This window comes from Dendrobates tinctorius, unplaced genomic scaffold (assembly GCF_039654945.1).
Source record: "Dendrobates tinctorius isolate UK_male_01 unplaced genomic scaffold, ASM3965494v1 ptg000245l, whole genome shotgun sequence".
Lineage (NCBI taxonomy): Eukaryota > Metazoa > Chordata > Amphibia > Anura > Dendrobatidae > Dendrobates > Dendrobates tinctorius.
This window is the reverse complement of record NW_027361912.1, coordinates 6,692,501-6,708,273: the sequence shown is the minus strand read 5'-3', so window position 1 is coordinate 6,708,273 and position 15,773 is coordinate 6,692,501. Positions and strand designations below refer to the sequence as shown.

The 15,773-nt window shown below is 51.6% G+C and overlaps 1 protein-coding gene across 2 annotated transcripts in view; it reads right to left on the bottom strand.

Annotated features, from left to right (window-relative positions):
* LOC141060795 (uncharacterized) overlaps positions 1 to 15,773 on the bottom strand; it is a 219,324-nt gene that overhangs the window by 121,158 nt on the left and 82,393 nt on the right. The window contains exon 1 of one of the 2 annotated variants that reach the window (XR_012222764.1): positions 5,079 to 6,486. The exons of the other annotated variant lie outside the window; for it this stretch is intronic. The gene's annotated coding sequence lies outside the window, so the exon portion shown is untranslated. Of the gene's footprint in view, positions 1 to 5,078; positions 6,487 to 15,773 lie in introns of those variants that run through there. 2 annotated transcript variants of the gene reach the window in all.

Below are 15,773 nucleotides of genomic sequence, written 5' to 3'. Positions count from 1 at the left end.
GGGCATTGTCTTTGCAGGTGGCCCAGCTGACGGCAGGTGTGGCATCGCGCCACAGGGGGACTGTGGTAGGCCGGGTTTCTAGCTGATCCCCCTCCAGGTCCATGGGCGGGCCCCTTGTGACCACCTTTGATCCGGGGAACTGCGGCCTCCTGGCATCATGATGTTCATCGGCCAGACGAGCGGCTTCCTCAAGAGTCGTTGGCCGCCTGTCCCGAAGCCATTCCTGTGTCTCGGGGTTTAGTCCATTAAAGAATCGTTCTAACAGGAAGAGCTGGAGGACGTCCTCCTTAATGGATGTTTGGCTCCCTTGTACCCACTGTAGCAGTGACCGCTGTAATTTACAGGCCCATTCAGCGTGGGTATCGGTTACGCGTTTTATAAGTCCGCGGAACTTTTGGCGGTAGGCCTCTGGTGTCAGCGCATACGGCGCCAAGATCACATCTTTGATCCGCTCAGTCCATACAGTCCTCATCAGGTACCGTGCGATAGGCATCCGCTGCCCGGCCTGTCAGCTTGCTGGCCAGAATCTGAACCCGTTCCTCCGGCTTTACTTGATGAAGGGTACACTGCCGCTCAAAGTCCTGCAGAAATCCATCAATGTCTTCCTCTGCCTCCCCCAACTGTCGGAAGGCATTGTACGGGATCTTTTTGTGGCTTACTGTTGAAGGTACCTGGTCAAAGGCCAGAGCTCCTCCTGCTCGCTGACTCTCCTCTCTCCGCTCTGCCATCTCCATCTTGGCTAGCTCTATCCTGGTCCGCTCGGCCATCTTTTCCTTCAGATCAGTACGCACATCAGCCATCACCTCTCGTATGATCTCTACTGCAGGGTTTGGGCCATTGAACGCCAGTCTGTTCTTTACCTCCCTCTGGAATTCGGTCTCCTCCACGTTCACATTGGGGGGCGCTGCACTGTCGTGTTCCATGATGGCTGCTATCAAATCCGCTTTTGTTTTGTTGCTGGCGATCAACCCTCGGGCTTCCACCAGATCTTTTAATGTAGTCCTCTTTAACTTCTGGTAGTTATTTTCCATTCATTCCTTTCCTCCTGTAGAAGGGGTATCAAATCCCGCTGTCTGCCACCAGTGTAACGGGGTCTTCCAAGCTCAGGTACCTCTTTCAGTACCACCCCGTATTTTCGGAGGTCCGCTCTGCGTTGGCTGGAGTCTGAATGAATGACGCTGGCTGGAATTCCTCTGAGTGCATGGGCGCATATAAAAGATCACTGCTTCTCCATGTATTTCCAGTCTGACAACACTTTACTCACAGGACACAGAATATATCACACAGATACAGAGGGCCGGCCAATAGACAAGCGTCAGGCCAGACATACATTACAAAAGCCGCAGGTGGCCGGAGCCTGCGGATGTTTACTGTGGGAATTACAAAGGTGGGGGGAGGGCGGACACTGCTGATACATTAGGGACATGCATCTCACATGGAACCTATTATATATACATATAACTGCACAACATATTCTGGATGCTGAGCGATTCTGTAACAGGTATTATAAGAGGAGGACAGTGCACCCCGGTGAGATTGGTTGGAGATAGTGATGGCGGAGGATAATACACATTGTACAGATATAAGCTCATCAGTATAACACATCATTCATGTCACTGACAGGAGTTAGTTTTTCCACCATTACAGTCACCAGATAACATTATTTCTTTTTCCTCCATTAGAGCTGACGTTGAGGATGGTTGTAGTGTTGGTGTTAAGCTGAAGCTGGAGGTGTAAATCTATAATGTCTGGATGTAGCGGGGATTGAGTTTCCACACTCTGCTGAGTTCTCTACATCGTAAGTAATTCATTTTTGCCCCCTTTTTTCAGAGGTTTCTGTCGGACGCTTTCTGAGAGAAGATTATGTCCCTGATTGTTTAGTCTTCATGTTTTATGTAGAGAATGTGCTGAATATATCTGTAATCAGGTGCCCAAATGTAAGGATAAATTCATACCTACGGTAAATACCAAATGGCACAAAATCATGTCCCCACAACAATGTCATCCACAGCGCACCACAGCAGTGTTACCCTTAGAGCACACAATCGTGTTAGACGCAAGGCCACCATAACATTGTCAGCCATATAGCCTCAAAAGAGCACAATGTCCCCATAACAGTGTAAAAAGTTCCCCACAACAATGTGAGCCATAGAAGACCATAATACTGTCAGCCACACATTTCTATAACAGCACCAGATATAGGGCCTCATAACCATAGAGCCATACAGCAATGTCAGCCATGGAGCTCCATAACAGTGTTAGGCTTAGGTGCCCCATAACGTTATCGAAGGAGTCCATATTACAGTGCCAACCACAACACCCCCATAACTGTGTAAAGAATCCCCAAAAACAATGTCAGCCACAAAAAACACTAAAATAATGTGAGCCACCGTGCTTCCATAACAGCGAGTCACAGTGCACCCAGTGCAATGTACAGAAGGGTTAAAGCCACCAGCAGTGCCAACAGAACAGAGCCACAGAGACCAATCTCAGTCACAATGCCCCCACAACAAAGTCACCTACTGTTCCCCTCAAATATGTCCGCTAAGGAGCCCCATAACAGTACTAAAAACAGGACCAGAAAAGAGGGCTAGCCAGAGATCCTTAGTTATAGAGCCTGCATAACAGCGCCAGCTACAGAGCCTGCATAACAGCGCCAGCTACAGAGCCTGCATAACAGCGCCAGCTACAGAGCCTGCATAACAGCGCCAGCTACAGAGCCTGCATAACAGCGCCAGCTACAGAGCCTGCATAACAGCGCCAGCTACAGAGCCTGCATAACAGCGCCAGCTACAGAGCCTGCATAACAGCGCCAGATACAGAGCCTGAATAACAGCGCGAGATACAGAGCCTGCATACCAGCGCCAGATACAGAGCCTGCATAACAGCGCCAGATACAGAGCCTGCATAACAGCGCCAGATACAGAGCCTGCATAACAGCGCCAGATACAGAGCCTGCATAACAGCGCCAGATACAGAGCCTGCATAACAGCGCCAGATACAGAGCCTGCATAACAGCGCCAGATACAGAGCCTGCATAACAGCGCCAGATACAGAGCCTGCATAACAGCGCCAGATACAGAGCCTGCATAACAGCGCCAGATACAGAGCCTGCATAACAGTGCCAGATACAGAGCCTGCATAACAGTGCCAGATACAGAGCCTGCATAACAGCGCCAGATACAGAGCCTGCATAACAGCGCCAGATACAGAGCCTGCATAACAGTGCCAGATACAGAGCCTGCATAATAGTGCCAGATACAGAGCCTGCATATCAGTGCCAGATACAGAGCCTGCATAACAGTGCCAGATACAGAGCCTGCATAATAGTGCCAGATACAGAGCCTGCATATCAGTGCCAGATATAGAGCGTGCATAACAGTGCCAGATACAGAGCGTGCATAGCAGTGCTGTCAGGAACACCGCACTGCACTTGCTCACTGAGCCAGGGCGCGTGTCCCGAGTACAAAGACTGTGCACAAAGATACCTGCGGAGTGAGCAGCAGTGGTGACAATGCATGCTCCAGGACCTGAATCACGTGACTGCTGGGGGCGTGGCCTAAGCTCCACAGAGCTAGGAGCTGCAGGGAAACTCCTAGAAGGGTAACTACAGGACAATGTTACCAAGGAGCATAGACAGAGACAGACACCAGATCAAGCCGGGTCAAAGCACGAGATAGCAGGACAGTACCAAAGGGCTTAGACAGAAAGAATAGTCAGGACGTAGCAATAGATCAGAAAACCAGAACAGGTATTAGACGGTACAATAGGGGGAAACTGTAACGGAGTAACGATAGCCAAGCCAGGAGGTCAGAACCAGAAAAGACAATGGTACCAAAAACGAGAGACGGAGTACAGAGTGAAGGAACAAGCCGGGTCATACACGGGAAGCAAACAAACAATGCAGAGTACACACACACCAGGGGTCAGACACACCAGAATAGCAGTATAACTGACAGAGAATGCCAGTATGGAGTGAGCATAAATACCCCTCCCAGATCCAAAGAGAGGCCGGCAATGTTAACCCTGTCAGAACAGGACATTAACCATGTCCTAACCATGACAGTACCCCCCTCTTAATGGGGGGCCACCGGACCCCCAGGTTTCTCAGGGTACCTGGCATGAAAAGTCCGCACCAGTCGATCAGCGTGCACCGAACAGGTCGGAAACCACGATCGATCCTCAACGGAATATCCCTTCCAATGGATAAGGTACTGAAGTCTCCGGCGCACCCACCGCGAATCAATGATGCGCCCTACCTCGTACTCCAGTTGACCCTCTACCAACACTGGTGGAGCCACGGATGAGGGATCTTCTCTTACTGTCCCCACAGGTTTTAATAGGGACCTGTGGAAGACGTTAGAGATTTTGAAGGAGGTGGGCAACTGTAATCTGTATGCCACCGGGTTGATCACCTCTACAATCTTGTATGCGCCAATTAATTTGGGGCCCAACTTCATAGAGGGTATTTTAAGTTTGATGTTACGAGTGGACAACCAGACTTTTTCTCCCACTGTCAACGCAGGAACCACCCCCCCTTCTCCTGTCTGCAAAATGTTTGAACTTCTTCTGGGCTTTGGAGATGTTCCCCTGTACCTCCTTCCAGAGGGTTTTTAATTGTTGTACCATCCCCTCGGCACCAGGGCAATCCGAATCCATACGGGAAAATTCCCCAAACTGCAGAACAAACCCATAATTGACCAGAAAGGGAGGCTTTCCGGTAGACTGATTAACCCGACAGTTGAATGCAAATTCTGCCATGGGCAATACCTCACACCAGTCTTCCTGTCTGGAGGAGGCCAGGCATCTCAGAATCTGCTCCAATGACTGGTTGGTGCGTTCCGTTTGTCCGTTAGATTCCGGGTGATAGGCAGAGGAGAATGACAACGTGACCCCCAACTTCATACAAAACGCTTTCCAAAACCTGGCCACAAATTGCACACCCCTGTCCGACACCACGTTCACAGGCACTCCATGCAGTCGAACAATGTGCTGTATAAACAAACGAGCCAAGGTTTCAGTGTAACAACCCTGCTGGCATCACGGCATGGCCTCCCATCCCCAGCGCACCAACTTACTTTCTCCTTCAAACCATGCTGTGAAATCTGTCTGTTGCCAGCCCTGAGCTCCATGTGCTATGCCCCTTGTTTTCCTGCTTGCTCTCCATGTTTCCTGACTGTGTGTATAGGGGGGCGGCGCCTGAACTCTCTGGTTCTTATGCGGTCTGGGTGCACCTGTGTAATCTGTCCCTGACCAACCACCTGGAGCCCTTGACTATTTAGTTTCGCCACTCCCACTGAAACATTGCCTGAGCAATGTCTATACTCAGTTAGTATTCCGCTGCTGAGCTAGCCAGGCCCTGTTCTGTTTGTCTCCTTCTCTGGAGGATTCTCTAGTCTTGCTTTGTACCCTGTCTGCCTGCCGGGAGGCTGAATATCCTGGCCCCTGAGTCTTTGTCCCTGTGCCTCCGTCTGAACTCAGTCTTACCTCTGTCTGTCAGTCTCCTTGTTTGTGGTTCCTTCCCTGCCGTGTCTTTCCTTGTGTCCTCTTTATCTGTGCATCTGCACGGCTCCCTAGCCGCTCTGTCTGCCTGCTCCGCACTCCTGCGGCGCTGCCTGCTCCGCACTCCTGCGGCGCTGCCTGCTCCGCACTCCTGCGGCGCTGCCTACCTACATCTCCTGTGTGAACAGGTCCAAACCTGTTCTCTCATATACCACACCTTCCTGCTTATATCCATACCTGCATCTCCTGTGTGAACAGGTCCAAACCGGTTCTCTCATATACCACTCCTGCTTGCCCTGTGTCTCCAAGCCGTGTCCGCTTGCCCAGTGTCTCCAAGCCGTGTCCAGTGTCTCCAAGCCGTGCCCGCTTGCCCAGTGTCTCCAAGCCGTGCCCGTTTGCCCAGTGTCTCCAAGCCGTGTCTCCAAGCTGTTCCTGCCTGCCAGTGTACCAAGCCGTGCCTGCTTGCCCAGTGTCTCAGCCTGCTTGTCACTCGCACCTGTCCAGGTGTCCTGTTCCCGAGTGGGATCAGCAGCCACAGCCAGACACCACCCTGGAGTGGCACCCGGCAGCTACCTGCCGCACAAGCCTGACCTCACCATCAGAGGCTCCAGTGAAGACCAAGGTAGCTGTCGCAGTCACGCCCCTTCCAGGGTAGTCTGGTCTGTGGCACAGTGGGGCCACAACCCCCGGCTCGCGCCATTCAGCCAAGGCGCGAGCGTGACAGTTTGCTCAGGCCATGGTCCCCGCTGAGTCCCATGTCTTTCCGCTTGCGGAGCATGATGAACTTTCTCCCTGCCAGTATGAGCAACCAGAGGAATTTGTTCCGTCCTGCGTGGTACCGATCGTGGAGACCTCTGAACCAATCATCATCTCCAATGCTCTCTACAATCAGCTCCTGGCCTATGAAGAGCACAACCCAGCAGACCCTCCTAGGTTCTATGGGGACCCTAAAGAGTGCCAAGGGTTCCTGAGGAGATGCCTGCACTACATCCTGCAGAATGCAGCTTGTTTCCCCTCTGATCGGGTCAAGGTGGGATACATCATGTCCTACCTAGCTGGTGATGCCTTGATGTGGATCTGTCCCCTTTGGGAAGCAGGGGATCCTGTCGTCATGAGCCTGGGGGCCTTCCTGGTGGCCTTCCGTAAAGTGTTCGACATGCCTCGTCCAGCTGCTCTTGAAAAGTCTTCCCCTCCAAGCTTCCAGAGACAAGAGGAACCTGTGGGTGAATCGTCTCAACCTCCTATGACTGTCCAGCCATCACCCGTTCCACAGTCTGCCGATGCGGCCACCCATGCAAGATCCAAGAGGTCTAAGAAGAAGAAGCGGGCCAAGTTGCAGCCGGAATCTGGCCTCTGCCCTGTGAAGCTCGTACTCCAGAACCCTGGGCCAGTAGGAGAGGCTGCCCCTGGTGAGAGTCCTCCCTCTCCATTAAAGCCTATGACTGTTTCGTTGCCTTCTGGGAGCTTTGGGGTGTTCGAGCCACCAGCCACACAGAGTCAGTGTGTGGTCTCCATTCTTCAGCTCCAGAACCCGGCATGGGCATCATCTAAAGGTGGCCGAGCCCTCTTTGAGAATAGTCTAGTCCTGCAAGGACAACTACAGCTCCAGGTCGGAGCTTTATACACAAAGAAGTTCATCTTCCACCTGCTGACTGGTATGCCCATGGGTCATTGTGATCCAGAGATTCTAGCACCCATTTATGTCTGGAAACCTAGCAGGGCACCGTGCTTGAAACAATCAAGTGACAAGAGGTGTCTGGTTCCCTTGCGTCGCATTCAGTCAAGGTCGTCTTCTTCGCCTGGTTTGCTAGTCGCCGAGTCAAGGTGTGAGGGTGCCTCTGAAGAGGGGGAGGCGGTCTCAGTCTCCTCACACATCCCCAGCGACTATACCAGTGTTCTGCTCCCAAGAGCACCCCTGCCTCTTGATTGTCTTCCCCAGGATAAAGGGCTGAAGATGGATCCAGAGTGTATGCCTTCAGCTCCCCTGTGGCCTAGGGGTGAGGGTCCCAAGACAGAGCTTCTCTCATCCTCTAACCAGAAGGATGTGGTTCAGTTTTTTCAGGGTAACAGGCTGAAGTGGCTCCCTGTATGTATGCCTCCAGCTTCCATTTGGCAGGTGGGTGAAGAGGTTGGAACAGTGGCCTACGTATCTCCGTTCCTCACCAATCGGGAGGAGGAGGTCCAATTTTTCTGGCATGTTGGGCTGAAGTTAGACTCAGTGAGGGTGTCTGCTGTTTCTAGTTGGCCGGCTGATGTAGGGGTCAAGTCTGAGGCTTCCAGGTCCCTGCTTTCTTCCACTCTGGAGGAAGAGATCCAAGTCCTTATACCCTCGGTGTTGGAAGCTGACTCCATCGGGCACCAAGAAGCTTGGCACCCTGGGATTCCTGATGGCACACATATTCCACCCTACGTGAAGGATGTCGTGTCAACCTGGACTGTGTGTGGTCCCATACTCCTTCTTCAGGTCATTCTGGCAGGCTTGAGGAAGAGGGGCCGTAAAGGGGGGGGTACTGTAACAACCCTGCTGGCATCACGGCATGGCCTCCCATCCCCAGCGCACCAACTTACTTTCTCCTTCAAACCAAGCTGTGAAATCTGTCTGTTGCCAGCCCTGAGCTCCATGTGCTATGCCCCTTGTTTTCCTGCTTGCTCTCCATGTTTCCTGACTGTGTGTATAGGGGGGCGGCGCCTGAACTCTCTGGTTCTTATGCGTCTGGGTGCACCTGTGTAATCTGTCCCTGACCAACCACCTGGAGCCCTTGACTATTTAGTTTCGCCACTCCCACTGAAACATTGCCTGAGCAATGTCTATACTCAGTTAGTATTCCGCTGCTGAGCTAGCCAGGCCCTGTTCTGTTTGTCTCCTTCTCTGGAGGATTCTCTAGTCTTGCTTTGTACCTTGTCTGCCTGCCGGGAGGCTGAATATCCTGGCCCCTGAGTCTTTGTCCCTGTGCCTCCGTCTGAACTCAGTCTTACCTCTGTGTCAGTCTCCTTGTTTGTGGTTCCTTCCCTGCCGTGTCTTTCCTTGTGTCCTCTTTATCTGTGCATCTGCACGGCTCCCTAGCCGCTCTGTCTGCACGGCTCCCTAGCCGCTCTGTCTGCACGGCTCCCTAGCCGCTCTGTCTGCCCCGCACTCCTGCGGCGCTGCCTGCTCCGCACTCCTGCGGCTCTGCCTGCTCCGCACTCCTGCGGCTCTGCCTGCTCCGCACTCCTGCGGCTCTGCCTGCCCCGCACTCCTGCGGCTCTGCCTGCCCCGCACTCCTGCGGCTCTGCCTGCCCCGCACTCCTGCGGCTCTGCCTACCTACATCTCCTGTGTGAACAGGTCCAAACCTGTTCTCTCATATACCACACCTTCCTGCTTATATCCATACCTGCATCTCCTGTGTGAACAGGTCCAAACCTGTTCTCTCATATACCACACCTTCCTGCTTATATCCATACCTGCATCTCCTGTGTGAACAGGTCCAAACCTGTTCTCTCATATACCACACCTTCCTGCCTAGATCCATACCTGCATCTCCTGTGTGAACAGGTCCAAACCGGTTCTCTCATATACCACTCCTGCTTGCCCAGTGTCTCCAAGCCGTGCCCGCTTGCCCAGTGTCTCCAAGCCGTGCCAGTTTGCCCAGTGTCTCCAAGCCGTGTCTCCAAGCTGTTCCTGCCTGCCAGTGTACCAAGCCGTGCCTGCTTGCCCAGTGTCTCAGCCTGCTTGTCACTCGCACCTGTCCAGGTGTCCTGTTCCCGAGTGGGATCAGCAGCCACAGCCAGACACCACCCTGGAGTGGCACCCGGCCGCTACCTGCCGCACAAGCCTGACCTCACCATCAGAGGCTCCAGTGAAGACCAAGGTAGCTGTCGCAGTCACGCCCCTTCCAGGGTAGTCTGGTCTGTGGCACAGTGGGGCCACAACCCCCGGCTCGCGCCATTCAGCCAAGGCGCGAGCGTGACATTCAGCAGATGGTAACGCAGGTAATGGCACAAAGTGGGCTTGCTTAGAAAATCTATCAACCACTACCCATACCACTGAGTTGCCCTTGGAAGGTTAGTGATAAAGTCCATGGACAGGTGTGTCCATGGTTTATCCGGAATTGGCAAAGGCACCAATTCCCCGGCCGGCCGGACCTGAGAGCTTTTAGAGCGCGCGCACACCCCACAAGTATTCACAAACCTTTTTATATCAGTACCCATAGAGGGCCACCAAAAACCCCTAGCTACTGCCCCCGGGTAGCTGCAATACCAGGGTGTGCACTTAACATAGAGTCATGAAATTCTTGGAGGAGTGTGGGACGGAATTGTTCGGGTACAAACAATTTACCTGGGGGTTTATTCCTGGGAGCTTGTGCTTGTGCTTCCAGAATCTCTCTCTGTAACTCAGAGGAGATTTCGGCTACAACCACTCCCGGTTGAAGAATGGAGGAAGGAGGTTCTGGAGGGGACACAGAATCAAAACTTCGGGATAAGGCATCTGCCTTTACATTTTTAGACCCTGGTCGGAACGTGATGGTAAATTGAAATCGAGAAAAAAAAAGTGCCCACCGAGCCTGTCTGGGGGTCAATCTCTTAGCAGACTAGATATAGGCCAGGTTTTTATGATCAGTGACGACCGTAATGGGATGAGCGGCCCCCTCCAAAAAATGCCTCCATTCTTCAAAGGCTAATTTAACTGCTAACAGTTCCCCGTTACCGACATCATAGTTTCTCTCGGCCGTCGAGAACTTCTTAGAGAAAAAGGCACAGGGTTTGAGGTTAGTCAGGGTAGAGGGACCCTGTGACAATACTGCCCGCACCCCCACCTCCGAAGCGTCGACCTCGACGATAAAAGGTCTTGACGAATCGGGTTGTACCAACACAGGGGCTGTAGTAAAACACTTCTTTAATGCCAGGAAGGAATTTTTTGCGGCCACAGACCAACTTTTTACATCTGCCCCTTTAAGAGTGAGGTCCGTCAAGGGTTTTACCACCTGCGAGAACCCTTTAATGAACTTCCTATAATAATTAGCGAAGCCCAGAAATCGCTGCAACCCCTTCAGGTCATGAGGCTGCACCCAATCTGTAATGGCCTGAACCTTCCCTGGATCCATGCGGAATCCCTCCCCGGATACAATTACACCCAGAAAAGACAGTTCTTGCATAAAAAGTGAGCACTTCTCCAGCTTAGCATACAAATGGTTCTCCCGGAGTCTCATAAGCACCGTACGCAGATGATGCAAGTGTGACTGACTGTCCTCAGAGTAAATCAAGATGTCATCCAGGTAAATGACTACATAACGTCCAACCAAGTCAGAAAAAACAACATTAATAAAGTTCTGAAAAACCGCAGGAGCATTAGTGAGGCCGAAGGGCATAACCAGGTTTTCAAACAGCCCCTCAGTTGTCAGGAACGCTGTTTTCCATTCGTCCCCCTCCCGGATCCTTATAAGGTTATAAGCCCCTCGTAGATCGAGCTTAGAAAACCATTTGGCCCCCGTGAGTTGATTGCATAGATCAGGAATCAACGGGAGAGGGTGCGTGTTCTTAACAGTAATTTTGTTCAGTTCTCGAAAGTCGAGGCACGGTCGCAACCCACCATCTTTTTTCTTTACAAAGAAAAACCCCGCTACCACGGGTGAGACCGAGGGCCGAATATGCCCCTTGCGAAGGCTTTCTTTAATGTACTCTTTCATAGCTTGGCGCTCAGGCCCGGACAAATTAAACAAACGAGCCTTGGGTAATTTGGCTCCAGGTACTAAATCGATAGCACAATCATATGGTCTATGTGGTGGGAGCGCCTCGGCCTCGCTTTCAGAAAACACATCTTTAAGGTCTCTCGGGTACTCGGGAATACCCTCCAGACCGACAGATGACACAGATACAGATTTTATCGGATTGACAAAAGGAACCGGGTTACAACACAGACCATTATCATTACATCCCCAACGGGTGATCTCCCCCTTCACCCAATCAATAAGAGGATTGTGGCGTTGCAACCAGGGCATTCCCAATACCAGTCCTGCAGGCAGATTATTCATAACGAAACCTTAAGTTTTCCATGAGTGGAACCCACTTTCATAGAAAAAACTTCAGACATAAAACAAATTCCATCCCGGGTAAGAGGGGATGAATCCACAGCCACAATTTTAACAGGGTCTTTTAACCTGACTGTCCCTATCTTAAGAGTCACAACTTGGGCATCAATCAGATTAATGGAGGAACCACAGTCAACAAAGGCGGTGGTCATAACAGGACCGCCAGCAATTTCCAATTCAACCTGGAGGACCATTTTTATACGTGAGAAAAAATGTACCTGGGAGTCTGGACAACCTCCTCGATTGTTGCCCAGACTCAGTCGTTTCTCTGAAGGTTTCTCTGAAGAAGGGCAGGAGGGACAATTCCTTTTCCAATGTCCAGAGGCTCCACAGTAAAAACATAGTAGGTTGTCTCTGCGGTGCTTTCTCTCTTTCTCCTTAACCGAGACTGACTCAACGTTCATGGGCTTAGATGCGGGTGAAGTGTCACACAATTTGGGGTACAAGGGAGAGTCTTGTAGCATCATTCCTCTAGCACGCCTGCATCATGGCGTCCTCCAGGGTATCAGGATGTGGATGTAATGCCAGAGCGTCCTGCAGGTGGTCAGAAAGGCCCCTGCGAAACAACCCCCTCAGGGTGGCGTCATTCCAGGATACTTCGGCGGTCCAACGTCTAAACTCTGAGCAGAACCATTCAGCAGAGTGCCTTCCCTGTGTCACACTCATCACCATATCCTCTGCCAGACGCACTCTATCAGGCTCGTCATAAATGTGCCCCAGAGCCTCAAAGAACAAGTTCACTGACATACGTTCAGGAGCAGAGGAAGACAGAGAGAAAGCCCATGCTTGCGGAGCCCCCCGAAGTAGGGAAATAATGACCCCCACCTTCTGGAACTCATCCCCGGAGGAGCGGGGCCTTAGAGAAAAAAAAAGCTTGCATCCTTCTCTGAAAGACCTGAACTCCTTTTTATCCCGAGAAGGGATCGGGCAATTTGACTGGAGATTCGGGGGACGCTAATGACACATCCCTACCCCCAGAACTAGAAGCCCCTGCATCGACAGCCCCCTGCACAGTAACCACCAACTGTTGCTGGGTATGGGCCATCGTGCGCTGTTCCACATTGAGTTTATGGAACATTTGGGTCAGGTGCTTGACCTGATCAGCCAAGGCTTGTATGGGATCCATGAGGATAACACACTTTTTTTTTTTTCTCTCAGAGGAAAAAAAAACTGAAACGGTCAGTTATAATGTCAGGAACACCGCACTGCACTTGCTCACTGAGCCAGGGCCCGTGTCCTGAGTACAAAGACTGTGCACAAAGATACCTGCGGAGCGAGCAGCAGTGGTGACAATGCATGCTACAGGATCTGAATCACGTGACTGCTGGGGTCGTGGCCTAAGCTCCACAGAGCTAGGAGCTGCAGGGAAACTCCTAGAAGGGTAACTACAGGACAATGTTACCAAGGAGCATAGACAGAGACAGACACCAGATCAAGCCGGGTCAAAGCACGAGATAGCAGGACAGTACCAAAGGGCTTAGACAGAAAGAATAGTCAGGACGTAGCAATAGATCAGAAAACCAGAACAGGTATTAGACGGTACAATAGGGGGAAACTGTAACGGAGTAACGATAGCCAAGCCAGGAGGTCAGAACCAGAAAAGACAATGGTACCAAAAACGAGAGACGGAGTACAGAGTGAAGGAACAAGCCGGGTCATACACGGGAAGCAAACAAACAATGCAGAGTACACACAGACCAGGGGTCAGACACACCAGAATAGCAGTATAACTGACAGAGAATGCCAGTATGGAGTGAGCATAAATACCCCTCCCAGATCCAAAGAGAGGCCGGCAATGTTAACCCTGTCAGAACAGGACATTAACCATGTCCTAACCATGACAAGTGCCAGACACAGAGCCTGGATATCAGTGCCAGATACAGAGCCTGCATAACAGCGCCAGATACAGAGCCTGCATAACAGCGCCAAATACAGAGCCTGCATAACAGTGCCAGATACAGAGCCTGCATAACAGTGTCAGATACAAAGCCTGCATAACAGTGCCAGATACAGAGCCTGCATACCAGCGCCAGATACAGAGCCTGCATACCAGCGCCAGATACAGAGCCTGCATACCAGCGCCAGATACAGAGCCAGCATAACAGCGCCAGATACAGAGCCTGCATAACAGCGTCAAATACAGAGCCTGCATAACAGCGTCAGATACAGAGCCTGCATACCAGTGCGAGATACAGAGCCTGCATACCAGCGCCAGATACAGAGCCTGCATAACAGTGCCAGATACAGAGCCTGCATAACAGCGCCAGATGCAGAGCCTGCATAACAGCGCCAGATACAGAGCCTGCATAACAGCGCCAGATACAGAGCCTGCATAACAGTGCCAGATACAGAGCCTGCATAACAGCGCCAGATACAGAGCCTGCATAACAGCGCCAGATACAGAGCCTGCATAACAGCGCCAGATACAGAGCCTGCATAACAGTGCCAGATACAGAGCCTGCATAACAGTGCCAGATACAGAGCCTGCATAACAGTGCCAGATACAGAGCCTGCATAACAGTGCCAGATACAGAGCCTGCATAACAGTGCCAGATACAGAGCCTGCATAACAGCGCCAGATACAGAGCCTGCATAACAGTGCCAGATACAGAGCGTGCATAGCAGTGCTGTCAGGAACACCGCACTGCACTTGCTCACTGAGCCAGGGCGCGTGTCCTGAGTACAAAGACTGTGCACAAAGATACCTGCGGAGTGAGCAGCAGTGGTGACAATGCATGCTCCAGGACCTGAATCACGGGACTGCTGGGGGCGTGGCCTAAGCTCCACAGAGCTAGGAGCTGCAGGGAAACTCCTAGAAGGGTAACTACAGGACAATGTTACCAAGGAGCATAGACAGAGACAGACACCAGATCAAGCCGGGTCAAAGCACGAGATAGCAGGACAGTACCAAAGGGCTTAGACAGAAAGAATAGTCAGGACGTAGCAATAGATCAGAAAACCAGAACAGGTATTAGACGGTACAATAGGGGTAAACTGTAACGGAGTAACGATAGCCAAGCCAGGAGGTCAGAACCAGAAAAGACAATGGTACCAAAAACGAGAGACGGAGTACAGAGTGAAGGAACAAGCCGGGTCATACACGGGAAGCAAACAAACAATGCAGAGTGTACACACCACCAGGGGTCAGACACACCAGAATAGCAGTATAACTGACAGAGAATGCCAGTATGGAGTGAGCATAAATACCCCTCCCAGATCCAAAGAGAGGCCGGCAATGTTAACCCTGTCAGAACAGGACATTAACCATGTCCTAACCATGACAAGTGCCAGACACAGAGCCTGGATATCAGTGCCAGATACAGAGCCTGCATAACAGCGCCAGATACAGAGCCTGCTTAACAGTGCCAGATACAGAGCCTGCTTAACAGTGCCAGATACAGAGCCTGCATAACAGCGCCAGATACAGAGCCTGCATAACAGCGCCAGATACAGAGCCTGCATAACAGCGTCAGATACAGAGCCTGCATACCAGCGCCAGATACAGAGCCTGCATACCAGCGCCAGATACAGAGCCTGAATAACAGTGCCAGATACAGAGCCTGCATAACAGTGCCAGATACAGAGCCTGCATACCAGTGCCAGATACAGAGCCTGCATACCAGTGCCAGATACAGAGCCTGCATACCAGTGCCAGATACAGAGCCTGCATACCAGTGCCAGATACAGAGCCTGCATACCAGTGCCAGATACAGAGCCTGCATCCAGTTTAATCAGTTACTGGGAGCTCGCTGGTTTACTAAGCTTGACCTCCGGGGGGCATATAACCTGGTCCGCATAAGAGATGGGGACGAATGGAAAGCGGCCTTTAATACACCCCTTGGCCATTTTGAGTACCTGGTAATGCCCTTCGGACTCAGTAACGCTCCTGCAGTATTTCAGCACTTCGTCAATGATATTTTCAGAGATATTTGTGGGGTGTATGTCGTCGTATATCTGGACGACATTTTGATTTATTCTGCTGACCCTGTGACGCATGCTCAACACGTCCGTTCAGTACTGCAGAGACTGCGCGAAAACTCTTTGTTCGCGAAATTTGAGAAATGTGGTTTTTTTGCCGAAGAGGTGCAGTTCTTAGGATACATGGTCTCAGGCAAGGGGTTCCGCATGGATCCCGCCAAGATTCAATCCATTAAGGATTGGGTACAACCCAAATCGCTGAAAGCACTACAGCGATTTATGGGATT